This window comes from Leuciscus leuciscus, assembly GCF_965113295.1.
Source record: "Leuciscus leuciscus genome assembly, chromosome: 23".
Taxonomy (NCBI): Eukaryota; Metazoa; Chordata; class Actinopteri; order Cypriniformes; family Leuciscidae; genus Leuciscus; species Leuciscus leuciscus.
In genome coordinates this window covers 13,524,842-13,541,104 of record NC_138747.1, presented here as the reverse complement: position 1 = coordinate 13,541,104, position 16,263 = coordinate 13,524,842, and the positions used below count along the sequence as shown (strand labels likewise).

Here is a 16,263-nt window from a genome sequence, read left to right as displayed (position 1 = left end):
AGAAATCTGAATATTGTTTTGAAGCTTTCAAGCATTAAAATAGATGCAAAAGCACCATAAAAATGTCATGAAAAACATTCCATATAACCTACATAAAAATGACTTAAATTTCAGACATGCCTTCAGATGACTTTCAATAGTCATCTAAAGGCATTTAATAGTTTGCCTTTTTTTATGCCCTACATTTTTATGACCCGTCCGTATGTAAAATAGCTTTACTGAGAGAATTAGCATTGTGGTGCAAATGACCTATGTTCTCTTCTCTGTCATGTCAGCTATTTTCTAATGCACCCATGCAAACCAAAGGTCAACTTGACTATTAAGAAAAATAGCATTTCAAAGACATGACCCATCGCTCTTTTTAATTGTCTGTCTGAAAAACAGCCTGCTTTGCTTCCTTAGGACACCATTTCTCTCACGTTTAATTTCTGCCATGGCTTTCTGCCCTGTCATTGACGTCTCAGCCAGTGATATAAGACGCTCTGTTGATTGTTTTTATGTGATATATATCCAAGCGCTGAAATTGGCACAGATTGAAACCTCATCTGCTGTTCGTGCTACGTCTGTAACAGCTTTGATTACTAAGCCCACTGTGTTGTTACAAGTTTTGAAATTACATGCTTGAGATGATGGCAATGGAAAATGGGAGACTGAGGATCACAGACAGCAGCTTAGCCTCATTGGTCCCCAGAAATCATTTTCTCCAGTATAGTGTCATGATCAGCCGCTTGACCACTTTTAAAATGTAATGGTGAAAAGGCCAGGCTGGTCAATTTTGGCCAGTAGCACTTGTCAAATAACGGGTTTGCCCATCATCTATATGAGCAAAAAGCAGACATACTGTATGGGTTTTAGGAGAGCTTGGGGTTAAAGCTCAGCCACTTCAAGAACCTTGCTCTGGCTCCACTGCCATTCAATTTCCACACTCATCAGTCTTCACACTCACATTTCATATTACACCCTCCACCACCCTGTTCTCTTTTCTTTGCCTGCCTCCTCTCATCCATTCAAATAGACATCAGAATAATGATGGCAAGGCACGGGTTATCGATCAAACACTCACGCTCAAACTGGCGCAGGACAAATCATCGTGCCATTTTGGTCGTAGAAAAGGGACTTAGTGGACTGTGATCCCTCCCGCTCTCTGATCCAACCCCCTCGGGTGATGTGTCCTCGTGGAGAAGAGCGTTTGGCTGCTGTAAGGCTGTTTAATTGATGTCAAAGCTGGTCGTGTGAGCATTTTCTACAGCGCGGATCTGAGCGTCTTGTCACGGCAGTGCATAATGGATATTCCTGTAGACATGCCATAGACACATCCATTCATCATGCCAGAGATGGCAATAAAAAATTCATTATCACAAGAAAACTTGTGAAATGCTGCTAAATTGAGAAAAGCTCTGCTCTATCGCTATCTCATTGAAATTTAATACAGCATGCCTGGTGAAAATATTGTGAAGCTCTGACTATATACTGTATGGCTCATATAGACTATAACGCAGTGCATGGATCTGAAACAGTCAGTCCGACGGTACATCTTTATACTGATAAATGTATCTAGAAAAGGAAAAGTCTTGCCTAAAAGTAAGACAAAAGAAAAAGTCTGAAGCTTTCATTGGAAGTCTACATGATTTTTGTGATTTATCAAAATCTGTACTGGGAGAAAAATCTTGATCATTAGTACAATAAAGTCAGAACAAACTGAATGTCTCTGCCCAGTTTGGTGACGTTAAGGTTGTGAATCATAGAGATTTGAATTGAGAATGCCTTTTAAGTTCCAATTCTATTGCTGAATTTGAACTTGCATTTCAGTGTAAGAAAGTAATTAAAAAGAAAAAAAGAAATACACAATTTTCAACTTGAAAATACGTTTTTTGGATGGATGGATGGATGAGTATATAACTGGACCCCTAAACCTAAGCTTTAGAGGGCCATGAGCAGATCTTGCAAAAACACACAGATGGGATAATATAAAAGCTCAAATTTTGCTCCCGGGTTAGTGACTTATAAAAAGTTCTAACAGAGTGGTGCTCAATCCATTAGATATGTCATCCCTGGTCCACAGGAAAAGTGAACCTGAATGGATATGTCTATGAAAGCATACCATTAACCAAACAAAATCAAAGTCAGTCTTTCATATGCAAGAGCTGCTGGAAGGCAGGGGACCATCTAACAGTAGCTGCACTTTAGAAGATGCACCTGACTATAGCAGCCCAGTTACATGGCAAAGGGGCAAGTGAGGCAACAACAGGTTTCATATACTGTTCTGACTGTGAGAAAGAAATGAAGGAGAGGTGGAAAAATAGAGCAGACAGCAAAGGGGTTGGGGGCAAGAAAGGGAGACTTTTAAAAGGAGGAGGTGGGGCTACACGGTAAGGGCAGAGAGAGAGAGAGAGAGAGAGAGAGAGAGAGAGAGAGAGAGAGAGAGAGAGCGCACACAGATCCGTTCTCTATAGATCGCCTACACAGTGTCAGAAATAGAGCTGAGTTTAAGGCAGGTGCGTCTGTATGAAACCCTAGGCGATGCGCTAATACAAAGTGGTGAGAGAGGATACAGGTTGATTGACTAACGTCAAGAAGGAAAACGAAAAGAAAAACGCAAAGAAGAAAAAAGCAAAGAAGAAGAACAGACCGAGATGTACGCTGAAATGACCCATCACTTCACGGTAGGGAAGTTTATCATTTTCTCTTTAGGTCGAAACATTTACGCGTTGCATTAGAACGCGCACTGCAGTTGCTTTTCTAGTGGTGTTGACACAAGAAGGGCAAAAAAAAAAAAAATGTCTCGACCAACCTGTCAGAAATCATCATAAGCACGTTATTCTTCAACATTTAAGGATAATTTGACTGTGTTTGTGTGTCTCAAAATCTCGTGCGGTAAAGTGTCGGTAGTTTGAAACGGAGCTCAAGTTGTGCGATGCACTGACAAGTCGAGACTTTTCCACGCTCACGCTGCATGGCAGTTATGGTCAGCATGCAGAGCACATCGGGATAGAGTAGCACTGACTCACACATTAGCTTGGCCGAGGAGAGAGAGAGAGAGAGAGAGAGTGAGAGAGAGGAAAACGCTTCATGCCGCATTGAAATTCCACAGCTTTGCGAAAATAAGGAAAACGCAGTGTGCGCGCGCGTTTGTGTGGATCATGTATGGGGACGCATCTGTCATTTCATTGAAGTGATTAGCGTCCAGAAACTCTCCCTCCCTCTCTTCCTCTATCCTCCTCTTCCTCCTCCCTGCTGTTGCCATCCGTGTCCGCGTCGCTGCCGCTGTCGCAGTTGAATTTGCAAAAGCTAGCTTGCGCGCTCTGCTTCTCCACAGCGAGCCTATTGTTGTTGTCCTCCTCCACACTCTCCTCTGAGGGGTGTCAGCTCACGGTGCTAATCATCCTTCTCGGCCTCTTCATGTGTGGGGAGGAAGTGTGCGCGTGTGGGTGTCATCCTGGAAGACTGGACCAACACACGTGAGAGTGTTGGCAGGTGTCCGGTGCATTATGCGGCTCGGAGAGAGAGAGAGAACGAGTGTGCAATGAGGACAGATTGGGTGTGATAAATACATTAGATGATGCTCAAATGTATTTCGTATTGGACGTCTGTGTGGTTGTTTCTTGTTTGTGCATACAGGCTATATAGAGTTGAACTAAACCAAATAGCCACTTGAGGAACCGCATTTTAAAAGCTTAGGTGGTCAAGGTGCTCAACCTATTTTACTCCACAAAAGTATTTTAGAGAAAACAAAAACTTTATTTAATCCATCAAAAAAATTTATTGGATTGTGAAAAGGGATGTTACACATCGGAATGTAGCCAATTTTAGGAAAGGAGGGGTTGAAAAATAAAAACACTGAGGGTCTTAGTGACGTCAGTCAAAAACGATAGTCGTTTTAAAGGCGGATCAAGTTATAACATTTTGTTCTATGCTTTATAACATTTTAAAAATGGAAATAAAATCAATAAGGCTATACCAAAGAATGTGCATTAAGAAAGTAAAGAGACAGTAAAGAGAAAAAGAAGAAAAAAAGAAAATATTATGGGCCTAATAGTTTCTTCCCCAAAACACAAAAAAAGAAAATCAGCCATGAAATGAGTTTTGGACATGGTGATGATGATGTGTTGATGACAGTGAATCACGCAGTCCAATTTGTTATGAAGAATATTCTGACAGCTCATAAAAATGCACCCAGACATCAATGAATAAATTCTTAATAAGTCATACCAAGAAATTAAACACATGACTTGTCCTGACAACTAGACTGGAAAGATAATTGCATAGTTTGTTTATCACAATGTTGATTAGCCCACAGTGTTGTGTATGGGCATGATTACTGAATGCAAATCTTGCATGAGGGAGCTCTACAGTCCTGACAGTGCATCACTGTAAACATTATTATCTTTACAGTTCCTCGTCATTTAGTGGCTTATATTAGTTCCTCAAGATAGGAGTTTTTTATAAGGCAAACGTTAGCCAACCCAATGGAATATTGTTATCTACAACAATAAATTTAGTGGCATGGCTTATTTCATTCAATTCAATGAAAACTAATACCATGACCCTTAAATTACTCCCAATTAATGATTTAGCAAGACTTTAACCAGATTTACAGTCCCAGTGGGCTGTATGTAGCTATAGAATGTGCTGGAGTAGATAGTAAACCATAAATGTTCTCTTATAGGATAAAATTATTTTGCCTGTGCCGAAAACTCATTTGTTCAACCCAAATCCACTTTGAATCCTCAGATGTCTTGATTCCATAATGCTCACATCTATTGTTCTCTAAATCAACCTTTATCGTGCTTCACATCTAATCTAGATCCAAAGGCAATCTAAATGAGAGGCAATTTATTTGAGTTCAGCTTAGAGTTATTTTGAATGTTTCCATCGCAATGAGAAAAGTATCCAAAGAAGGGCGCAAAAGATGATGTCTAAGAACAGCAGAAAAAAGTGAGTTGCCCATTAAACTACCTAACTAATGACTAACATGAGCTATGATTTATTAATTCAAAAAGACTGAATAATTTCATTTTATTCAAAATATATACTGTATATATATATATATCCCATAATCTCAGATGTAAAAAAAAATATGTTAACAGTTAGTCTTGCACTCTTAAAAATAAAGGTTCCAAAATGGGCGTTTTAGCATCAATGCCATAGAAGAACCATTTTCAGTTCCCCAAAGAACCTTTCAGTCAACAGTTCTTAAAATAACCATTTATTCCCCCTTAGTGTGAAGAAGAACATTCTAAAAATCATAAGAACCCTTTCCCCCTATATAACCTTTTGTGGAATGGAAAGGTTCCATGAATGTTAAAAGTTCTTCATGTAACCATCAATGTCAATAAATAACCTTTATTTTTAAGATTGTGGAGAATAAACTGTAATCACAAACACTCCTACTTGACATGTTCCCTACCGGTTCCCCTATAGAATAACACGCTTGACCACTAGTGTCTGCTCTGCCTTTGAAAAACATTGGGATTGGCTCGTTAAAAGGTGACAGCGGCGCGTGTCCAGGCCTACGGTGCACTGTCAACAACCACTTCACATTGAGCATAAGACAAGAACCCCCACCGAAGGGCGAAACGCTGCCACGGCTCTGCTTTCTAAAAATAAAAACACTAGGGGCTGACTGTACAGCTGCAAACAATTACTAAGGGTTACCTTGCTTGCAAATACAAATAAAACACAACTCTGCCCTCTATGCCACCGTTTCGTGCTGGCTTTGAGGCTTGTGTGGTCTGTTAGGAGGAGTTTTTAGCTTTTAATGTCTTCATCCTGCAGGTAAGTGTGAGCTGGTTTGTTATAAACATCTGTTAAATCCTCCTCATGTTAGCATGGCTAATGAGGCGGAGGGTGTGACAGAACAGATGCCTCCGAGTGCGAAAAAGAGATACAGAGGCGAGAATGGAAGAAACGGAGAGAATGAAAGGGTGAGTGATGGGAGAAAATGTATGCAGCACATCCCTTCATCCCGTACAGATGAGTCTTCAGTGAGGGCAGATGTTTCAATGATTAAGAAGTTGAGACAGCCTAGGTGCTGCTTGGCAGATATATTTGCTGTTGCAAAGACATGCCCATTTGACTATAACGGCAGGGTCGATTATGTTTATCGATCTGCCACAAAGGAAACAGTCTTGTGCTATTTACCACATGCACACGGCTCTCTCGTTCCATATGGTTGACAATGACATGCAAGAGCCTCAAACCAAATTAAGACTTGTGAGTGTGATGCCTTGTTTAACTTATCATCATTCCATGAACGTCCCTGCCATCTAGCTGCTGTAATCCCCTTTTATTATCATGGATCGGCCTGTGAACAATTTGAGATAATCCCTAATAAACTGGTCTTAATAAAAATGTATAGCAATAAAAGCCAATGGATTTGATTTGGAGAGACATAGGGGAAAAACTCCTAAAAAGAAATATAAAGTTTATGTGTGTGGTTCAGCAGAATATAATATGATGACACATAGGGTTGGGAATAGAGAACCGTTTGTTTTTCAGAACTGGTTTCATACTGTAACTGTATGATTTATGACATCAGTTCTGTTAATGGATCTTAAACATAAAAAAAAAAACCCCCAAAAAAAACCCACAGATGTGAATGATATATGTATTTTTTATTTTAGTTTGAGTTTGCAGTCTTTCACTGGTGCTGTTAAATTATACAAAAATATCTAATATAATAAAATCTAAATAATGTAATTGTAAATGATATATGTCAGTAAGATTTTATTAAAGAACTTTATACTTTTGTTCAGCACACATTAAATTAATCAAAAGTGACGGTAAAGACAATGTTACAAAATATTTCTATTTGAACTTTCTATTCATCAAAGAATCCGAAAAAAAATATATATCATGGTTTCTGTATAGATTGTCTTTAACGCTGATAATAATAAGAAATGTTTCTTGTGACTTGTGGCAATGAAGACTGGAGTAATGGCTTCTGAATATTAGCTTTGCCATCAAATGAATAAATTATCAAATACAAATCAATGCAGACTATTGAACATAAGAGAGTTCTTTAAAAAAATTTATAAAAATCTTACAGACCCCAAACTTTTAAACTGTACTGTAATATATATTTATAGTACTGCTTAGTTTGGACCAGTTTTTGGGAGGGGACTTTTGGGAAAAGTACTAAATGAATCATTAATGGAATAATTAGGAAACCAGAATAGTTTTTCTGTATGATTCCCAATCCAAAGACATGTACAAAAAGTCTGTCCGCATCCAAGTGGATTCCCAGTGGCTTTACTTTGATGTGTATAATCTCACATAGCTTAATTATGTACAGCACACCGGACAGTCAGCTTTAAGCACACACCTCTCTCTCTATTGCTCGGCTCGGTCATCCCCGGGCAAGGACTCCAGGCCATGACAAACAGCAGTACTGCAAATGAGCCTCGTGTGTGTATGTGCAGATGTGCACAAATGTGAGCGAGCATATGCGTAATAGGGTCAAAAGGACTGTTGGACTTCACCTCTTGTACTCGCCGAAGAGGGCAGATGAACTCAGGGCAGGAAAGATCACAGACATCTGTCTGACAGAGAAAGAAAAAAAATTGCACTGTCACAACACAGCCCATCACCACACATGCACCCAGACGCACTGTTCTGTCTGTGCGCTGGATTTCTGTAAGCACATATACAAAAAAATCAGCTAAAGGAGCTGAGAAATCCAATTGAATCAAAGTAAAAGACAGGACCAGGATGTGATGTCTCCTCTGTGTAGCTCATATGGCTCCAAGGCTTCAGTCGCCTTACAGGCACCCTACAAAAAGACAAATAAGGCTGAGTATTTTGTGCATCATATCTGCATAGGCATATAGTATGCATTGCTGTCAGAAATGAATATGTTTTGTGCAGAGAGTGGTACGGATCCGTCTGAAAGAGGAGGTGAAGACAGAGCACTGCTCACAAACCTCAAGGGCATATCTGTGAATAAGCAAACACATCAGTCTGCCATCTTGCAGCACGATGATGAACGCAAACAGTGACAGTGAAACAACTCGAACAGATTTATCAAGCAGTCGGCCATTAACATTTCATTTTGTAGCTCGACAGAACAACGTTTTCGTACATTGTAGACATACTGGTAAAGAGCAAAAAGCTCATTGAACCAGTTTTTTGGATTGCTTACACTGAAATCTGCAAAGAAAATCATTAAATATTGGTATTTTTTATATATGAAGTATATATTTGATTGCTTTTAATTATATGCATTTTGTTTTTGATAAAACAGAAACGTTTTTCCTTGCGTTTTTGGCAAAACAATTCACACGGATCCACAAAAATGATTAAAAACGCTGGATTCTGCTGTCAGAACCGTAATTGGCAATATCACTTAAGAAACATTACGCTCCTATAGACTGAACATGAAATACACATGCACATGACGTCACCGTTTTTTTTTTATTCTCATTTTTGTAGTTTACACAGAGACGATAATGGTGTTGTTTTCAAAAACGTGCACATTGAAACACAATTTCAAAAGTTTGCCCCCATTACACTGTTGTCGTGTAAATGAACGGCCAAATGCATACAAAGTTTTCATATTTGAATAACAAATAACTAATGAACAAAAAACTGTCAATATATTTAAAGGCAAGAAATTAGCAGCTATTATAGGACTGTAAATTGTTGTTTTTAGGCAAATTGAAAAGCTATTTTTCAGTGTGTAATTTTAACACCCATCACACTGACTTAAAAGGCATGTATGCCATTTTAGAAAAAAGCACAAAAAGGGAAAAGAACAGTAATGACACATCACTCTGATTTGACAATCCGTTTTTAATCTTATCCTGTACTGCAGCAAGCTACAAAGATTTTGAGTTACTTTGTAGAAAATTGTTTACTCTCGCCGCTGGTTGAATCAAATCCTTTATGACTTCAGTTTTCAACTCACAATGCTTATTGTCTGATTCACAGTGTCATTTGTGAGCATTACATCTGAACTCATTTGGACATACAAAAAATGCATTTGCCTGTACAAACAAGAGTTTTTTTTTTTTTTATGAAATCCCTTTGACTTTGTTTGTGTGGACATACTTTAACAATGTGCTTCAGAAAAACAGAAAAGTAAGGAGGAAAAAACATGCAGTCATGAGATAAAACTTTTTTTATATAAAAAAAAATTAGTGTCTTAATGAGGACGTCAAAAGAACTTGCTTCAGTAACTACATTATGCATTTTTTCCCCTAAATTCTTAAATATATCCTTGCAGGCCTATAGCAATAGAACAGTTCATTAAAAAGGGCTGCCGCTAGAAAAACAAAAATAGTCTGCTTTGTCCTGTAAACTCTCTTCCTGTCTTCTCAAGCGAGCTCAGTTGTGAATACTAAGGCATCTCTTCTCATTAATTGCTCTCACAGGCAGCTTAGCCAGGGTCATCTCTGCATTTTTGACTCAGTCCAATTAATACTAATCACAGCATCAAACTGGCTGAGCGAGAAGATTGCACTGTCGGAGCAACTGATCATTTTGGAAAATTCATTAACAAAAGAAAGAAAAAAAGTGGGACTCTGAGTGGATATGGCAATCTGTTTTGAGATTTCATTTTTCAGCCTTCAGCTTTCAAAATGTTTGGACAATTTGTCATTATCATTCATTAAGGTGCCAGTTCCAGAAAACAAACCAGGTCTTAAATGAACAGATGGACTTTGCCTTGTAGAATGGCCTAACATGGAAGAGGGAGACAGACTGGCTGCTGTCTGCTCCAACGGCTCAAGGCATTCGTGAAATATCAGAAGGTATGCAGCTGAATTATTTATAAGATGGTCCCGTATATTAAATTAAAAGGAAGCAAGTCATAAACAGAGGACAACATGATAGCAGATCAAGGCTTCTGCAAAGCAGAGCACAAGAAGACAGCGATTTTGTTTGTCTTCTACATTTATGCTGGCCAAGTCAGACTTGAAGGTGTCTGCTTGCCATGGCAATATATTCTCTAACCCTTGTGAAAATGTTGGTATTTATTGGCCAAATAAAATAAAATTTCACTCAAAAGTGAAAAATTCTTGATTATATACTCACCCCCAGGCCCTCCAAAATGTATGATTTTCAGCATTCCAGGATTTTTCTCCATCTAATGAAAGTGAACAAAGATAACCTTAGTCCATTTTTAATGTTCCAAAAACCATTTTTAGGCAGCTTCAAAGTAATCCACACGACCCCAGCTGACCCCAAGAGTCTTCACTTGCGAAACGATCAAAAATGTATATACTTTTAACTACAAATGTTCACCTTGGTACTGCTCTGTGGTGCGGGTCCATAAAATGGTTTAGTTCACGACCTCTCGCGCGACCTACACACATTGGGAAGGTCATGCTCCTTCTCCAGACTTGTCAACAATGTCAAGCGTAACCCTTCCCAATGTGCATACGTCACATGGGAGGTCATGAACTAAATCAAAGACTTAACTATCTCGTGGACTGGAATTGCAGAGCTGAATATTTGTAGATTAAAAAGTATATTGTTTTTTTTTATTCAGTATCATATGCATCATTAGAATTCACAAAAAAGCATTCAATATCAAAGAAAAACAAATATTTAAGTTTGCACAACATTAATACGTGTACACATACTGTAAGCAACAGAAGTAAAACAAAGTGTCAACCCAGCAAGCAACACCTCCTGTAACTGGCCTGAAACAATCACACCACCATTGACGGCCTCCATGGAGACCATATTTCTTAACATCCGCTGGAAAACAGACATGCATATGTATGCATCCCTTCATGGCAAATAATTCTACCCCACAATTCAGTAATGAAAAGTCTAAGCATAAAACACCGTTTACCAGGAAAGACATTTCCTAACGAAAACATATGACTTTCTGCCTATATATGCAGGTTGCATAATATATTCTTTACATGGCATCCTGCCACGTGCATGAATTTTCTGAGCTGCTATTTTAGTCCACATCTCACTCAAGTGTAAAATTCACATCTCCTCCTATTTTAGAGCCTAAGTGGAAAACACGCATGTTGATAACCATGTTCAGACGTGCCCCTGCCCAACCATAGAAATGCAATTATTCCCACAAGCCAAGGCCATTTAAGTCATAATGGTCACACTGATATCCATAAATTGGATGGCCGGTCTCATGTCGGCAGGCTAAGTTTTCCATTACCGTGTTAGTCACGTTTCAAGGTTGGCATGTGCATTATGATATCAGAACTCTATTTTTTTTTCCCGCTCGTGAACCATTGCGTCTCTTAATTTCCTGATAAGAAACATAATTGTCGGATTTAATATGAATTCCTAAATAATAAGTGCTTTCCTGGGCAAAATATAACCGGAAAATGATTACTTCAAATTAATTTTCCATAACATTTTTAACTAAAATGTGACATTTACCAGTTGATCTTACAGTGTATGTAAATGCACAAAAAGCCCAACACAGCCTCTCATGCCATAAATATTATTACATGAAACGATAACCCTCTGTAACCAATCAGACCATAACGGCATAGTAATTATAAAACAGGTTTTGCCAGACGACATGCTTAAGACACGCGAATACAGCATGAGACAGGATTTTTCCTGCATCGACGGCCCCAAGGAATCCAGTCAGCTAAATTTATCCGCTGCAAAATTGTTCACACCAGTATAAAAACCAAGTGGACAGTGCTAAACGCCTCCCTAGACAGCAGGCAGTTATACTTAGGTCTCTCAGAATGAATAAATGTTAACAACTTGGGGCCACACGCTCTAACCTTCATGCACATGCCATCCTCTCGCTTTGAGTTTGGCATTTCTTTCTGGGAACGATACAAATCTTTCTTATAAAGAGTAATTCCCATTATTGCGAGCAAGGGCACAGTGTGACCCTCTGCGGAGTGTCAGTGGGAATAAAACGCTTAATGAGTGACACAAATTGAATGTTGTTCCTCTTGGTGCAGGAAGGTGGAGGAAATTGAGGCAAACCTAATGAGCAGTCCGTTCCCTGCAGCGACACCTGACATCGATGGCTGGTGACAGGTCGCACGGCGAGAGAAGAAGAGCAGGGAGGGGACACCTTGCCCCCCTTTTCGCCCGGCGCCATGTGACATGATCCAGGCTGCCACGGGCCATCTGCGCCCAGTGAGAGACTAAGTGGCACTCCTCCCTGCATCTCCCAAAGGAATGGAAGCCTTTAATCACCACCATCAGCGTCATTGCACGCGCACGCACGCGCTCATGCATTCGCACAACCCCTCGGCCTCTTGTGGCCAAAGAGCATGGATAAAATGGAAGAGATGGGTCGTTGCGCATTCAGTGAGACTTCTGCGTGCAAGAGCAGTAGCACTTGTTTGTTATCCGAATGCATGTTTATGTCCCCGCAGACCATCAAACGCATGTCCATTAAGCTTCTGGGCCAAAGTGTAAACAAACTTACGTAACTCTGTCTGTGCATGATTGAACAAATGCAGATATGTACTTTACAAGGGAATGGAGAAGCAAACATCTGCAATTCATTGTTCATCAAATATTTAGTTGAATGAACCAGCTTTAATATCCTCATCTGCCCTATAAGACGATACAGTGGTCACTAATCTTAAAGCCATCTTTCCTTTACCTACAACTGTTATCTGATCAGCAGCAAAGGGTAATGCCAATTTATTGTACATAAGAAAATAATTATATGCAATACTTAGCAATATTCAATTCGGTAATTATTCAGCAAGGATGCACGGAATTGATAAAAAGACAGTTAAGTATTTTACAATACAAAAAAAACTTTCTTTTAAACTTTTTTATCAATCAAATAATCCTGAAAAAATGTATCACAGTTTCCAAAAATATATCAAGCAGCACAGCCATTTTCACCAGTGATAGTAATAAATAATAATTTCTTGAGCACCAAATCAGCATATTAGATTGATTTCTGAAGAAGTATTGGGCAAAGAAAATTCAGCTTTGCCATCACAAGAATAAATTACATTTTGAAATACATTAGAATAGAAAACAATTATTTTACATTGTAAAACTCTTTTACAGTATTATTTTACTGTAGTTTTGGGATGGATGGATGCCCTTTTGGTAGGTGAAAGAATTAACAAATCAAATAAAAAAGGGACTTTTAGAATTTTATGGTTACTTTTCCAATTCTGTGGAGCTTTAATCTAAAAGTGTGTGCTGATTTTACAGTTCTCCACAGAGGAAAGTGGAGCAGTCCTATAAAGAGAGATACTGTCACACATCTGCGGTTGCAAAGCATGTTGGCGTTGATAGGTAGTGCATTGATTTAAATGACATGCCTGATGTTGACGTCCCCCCATTTTACACTCCTACCTTCCTCCGCTTCCATTTAATTTCAAGTGCCATCCTTTGCCTCCGAGCGCACTACTCTTATCTGATTCATTGAGCCATTTAAACGAGAAATTAAATTATATTCTTCAATACGTACTTCAATACGCTTGTTTCCCAAAGAAAAGTTATGGCCAGGCCATTTATTAAAAGCAGACAGTTCCCTTCTTAAACTTCCTCTGATTTACGGAGACTCATTGCCGATAAAAAGCCCAAAATTGGATCAGCATATTCCCACAGTTCGCAAAAGCTGTATTTTCTCCTTGAATGTTGCGATGATAGAGAAACCCCTCAAACACAGCAGGGCACTGTAATAAGTCTGATTACATACAGGAAGTAATTGGAAGGATCTGGATGGATCCACACACTAATGTAAACTAATTTGTCATTTGGGGATTGTGCCAAGATAATTTCCCAAACACCTTTCTGCAATTAGACTGAAGATGCAAAACAGTGAGACTGAAGGAAGAAAGAAAGAAGACTCTACACTGACGGTGATGCTTTGCAGGTTAACGTTTCGTTTGCAGGGGGCACGACCCACAAATCTCACTGAACGCTCGTCCGTTCCATGTGGCTGTCGGCAGAGATCTAACCAGCTTTTATTGATGTATAGACAGACACGACTAGGGTCATGGCCGGAGTATTTTACTGCCCTATTTATGGTCAGGCATGTAAAAGGATTGAGAAGCCAGGCACTTTAATGGCCTATCGTGTAAAAGTCAAGTGTTGGGTAAAATAAAGACAGACATACTCACAGGTTTCTCAGTTGAAATGTGACGGACAAATGGAAAACGGAGAAAAACAAACTTTATATCAGTCAAGGACTTTCTAGAGAGTTATCATTAGCATTTTGATTCATGCTAGACTAGCACTTACAGCCCATGAAGTAAAAAACAAACTGTATGCGACTGTGATAACCCTCAAAAGCAATGTAGTCTGCAACTGCCCAGATAACCAAAAATGTTCTAAGAATGTTTTGCTAACACTTTGAAAACATTTAACAAACGTTCTATTAATGTTACTGGAGAAACGTTTGTTTAAAACTCTGAGAGAATCTTGCCAGAACATAGGCAGGCTGCACATATTTATTAGTAACTATGAAAAACGAGCCCAAAATAAAGTACAAAAAGAGGATATGGCAACACTGAAATGCATTAAAATTAGAAAAGGGCATAAATGTATCCCAATTTGTCTGTTTAAAATAAAGCTTTTAGGCATACTGACAAAATGTGCACTCCTGTCATTCATGTAGGACCGGGAAAGATTTGGTCTCAAAATCAGGCTGCTTATGGTGATGGTGTCAGTCTCCCTCCTTCATGTTTTAGCACTGTGTGAGACTTTTCCTCACTGCATATTTAAAAGCAGCTCCTTCAAGCTTAGCACACTAATAGCTATTTAGGCCTGCTATTGCTTTCTTTACCAGCAGTCTGAGAGGAGGACACACACACTGACACGTACGCAGCTCTGTAAGTCACCAAGACAAGAAAGCAACTCTTGTATTCAATCACATGCTTTTCATTCTCCCTCTTTATCATGTGCTAATCCAGCATCTTGCTTGCTGTATTCAGGCTTTTATTTACAGAAGTGGTTTAAAGAATAAGCACACTCCTACTCCTATTCATATTTATAGCACCCCAGTCCTGTGAGAAGGAGGCACGGGACACTGTAAAATCAACCCTGCATAAAATGCATATGCAATGGCTGATACTCTAACGTGTGATGTCTGTGCGAGCAGGGTGCGCAGAAGTATACAAATACTTGGGTGTGAATCGTCACTGGTCTCACGTTTCAGTTCGATTACGATTATCGTGTCAATGATTCGATTCGATATCACGATGCGTTGCAATATTACTGCACACGGCTACATTTGTCAATGAATACAAGCAGTCAGATAAATGAACTCCCTTTTTATTTTATCTGCTCCAAGAAAGTTCACTTCCTGAATGTAGTCAAACAAAACTTAAGTCTGAACACAGCAGACGACAGGAGCATTTAGAACTAATACTAGTAAATACTAAAGGTACATGAAGCTGTCAAGTAGTACTTAAGTTACAATAACGCTCACACACACAAACACACATTGGCACGCACGCACACTCGCACGCATGTACACACTCGCACATGCACACACACACACACACACACACACACACACACACACACACACACACACACACACACACACACACACACACACTCGCACGCACGGACGCACATGCTGTAAATGTTAAAATAGTCATTTTTGGTTTCACCTTCCTCCGCCATTTTACGCTAGTGAGACAAGCACATGCAACGAATGACGTGAGACAAGCACATATGCAACGAATGACGTCAGAGCAACGTCTATAATCGATTATGGTCTATTACTGAATCGATGCAGAATCATAGAAACGCAATGCATCGTAGAAACGATAAATTTCAACATCCCTAATAAATACATGGGTTGACTGACAAGTACGACATCCTATCATTGTATTCAGACCGAATGCAATGATTGGATGAAAATGTTTTGGTCTTGAGACTTCCACAGAAGATATGTACATTTTTTGGTTTTATATTTATATACCACTTATATTATTGATTGCTATTAGGATGTTTTAACCAGTATAACAAAAGTGTTTCTGAAAAACATTGCCTATACCCTATCTCTAAGCAACATTTCACTGACTATTAAAAAAAGCTAAAAAAAATTACCCTATTCAAGTAAAATGCCAGGAACATACATTCTTTGGGATTTTTTCAGGTTGCATGAATAAAGTTTCTCATTTGCATCTCTGACTTAAGACCTACGTCATCTCTGACAAAACCTGAAGGCCGCGGTTAAAAGCTGAAAAATTCCCATAAGTCTTCTGTTATAAGTATTGTTAACGGTTCTCTAGGGTGAGTGAAGGTTTGCGCTAGGTCAGTGTCTGAGTTTTTCTTTGCCTGTGAACTAAAGCTGGTGTCCTCTTTAAATGCAGGAACTGCATCCAT

General features: G+C 39.1%; 2 protein-coding genes across 2 annotated transcripts in view; both read left to right on the top strand.

Annotated features, from left to right (window-relative positions):
- LOC309488098 (uncharacterized protein) overlaps positions 1–16,263 on the top strand; it is a 200,358-nt gene that overhangs the window by 68,280 nt on the left and 115,815 nt on the right. The gene's annotated exons all lie outside the window — the stretch shown is intronic.
- The window catches only part of lrrn2 (leucine rich repeat neuronal 2), a 50,014-nt gene continuing 36,039 nt past the window's right edge, over positions 2,289–16,263 (top strand). The window contains exon 1 of the mRNA XM_082156131.1: positions 2,289–2,663. The gene's annotated coding sequence lies outside the window, so the exon portion shown is untranslated. The remainder of the gene's footprint in view (positions 2,664–16,263) is intronic.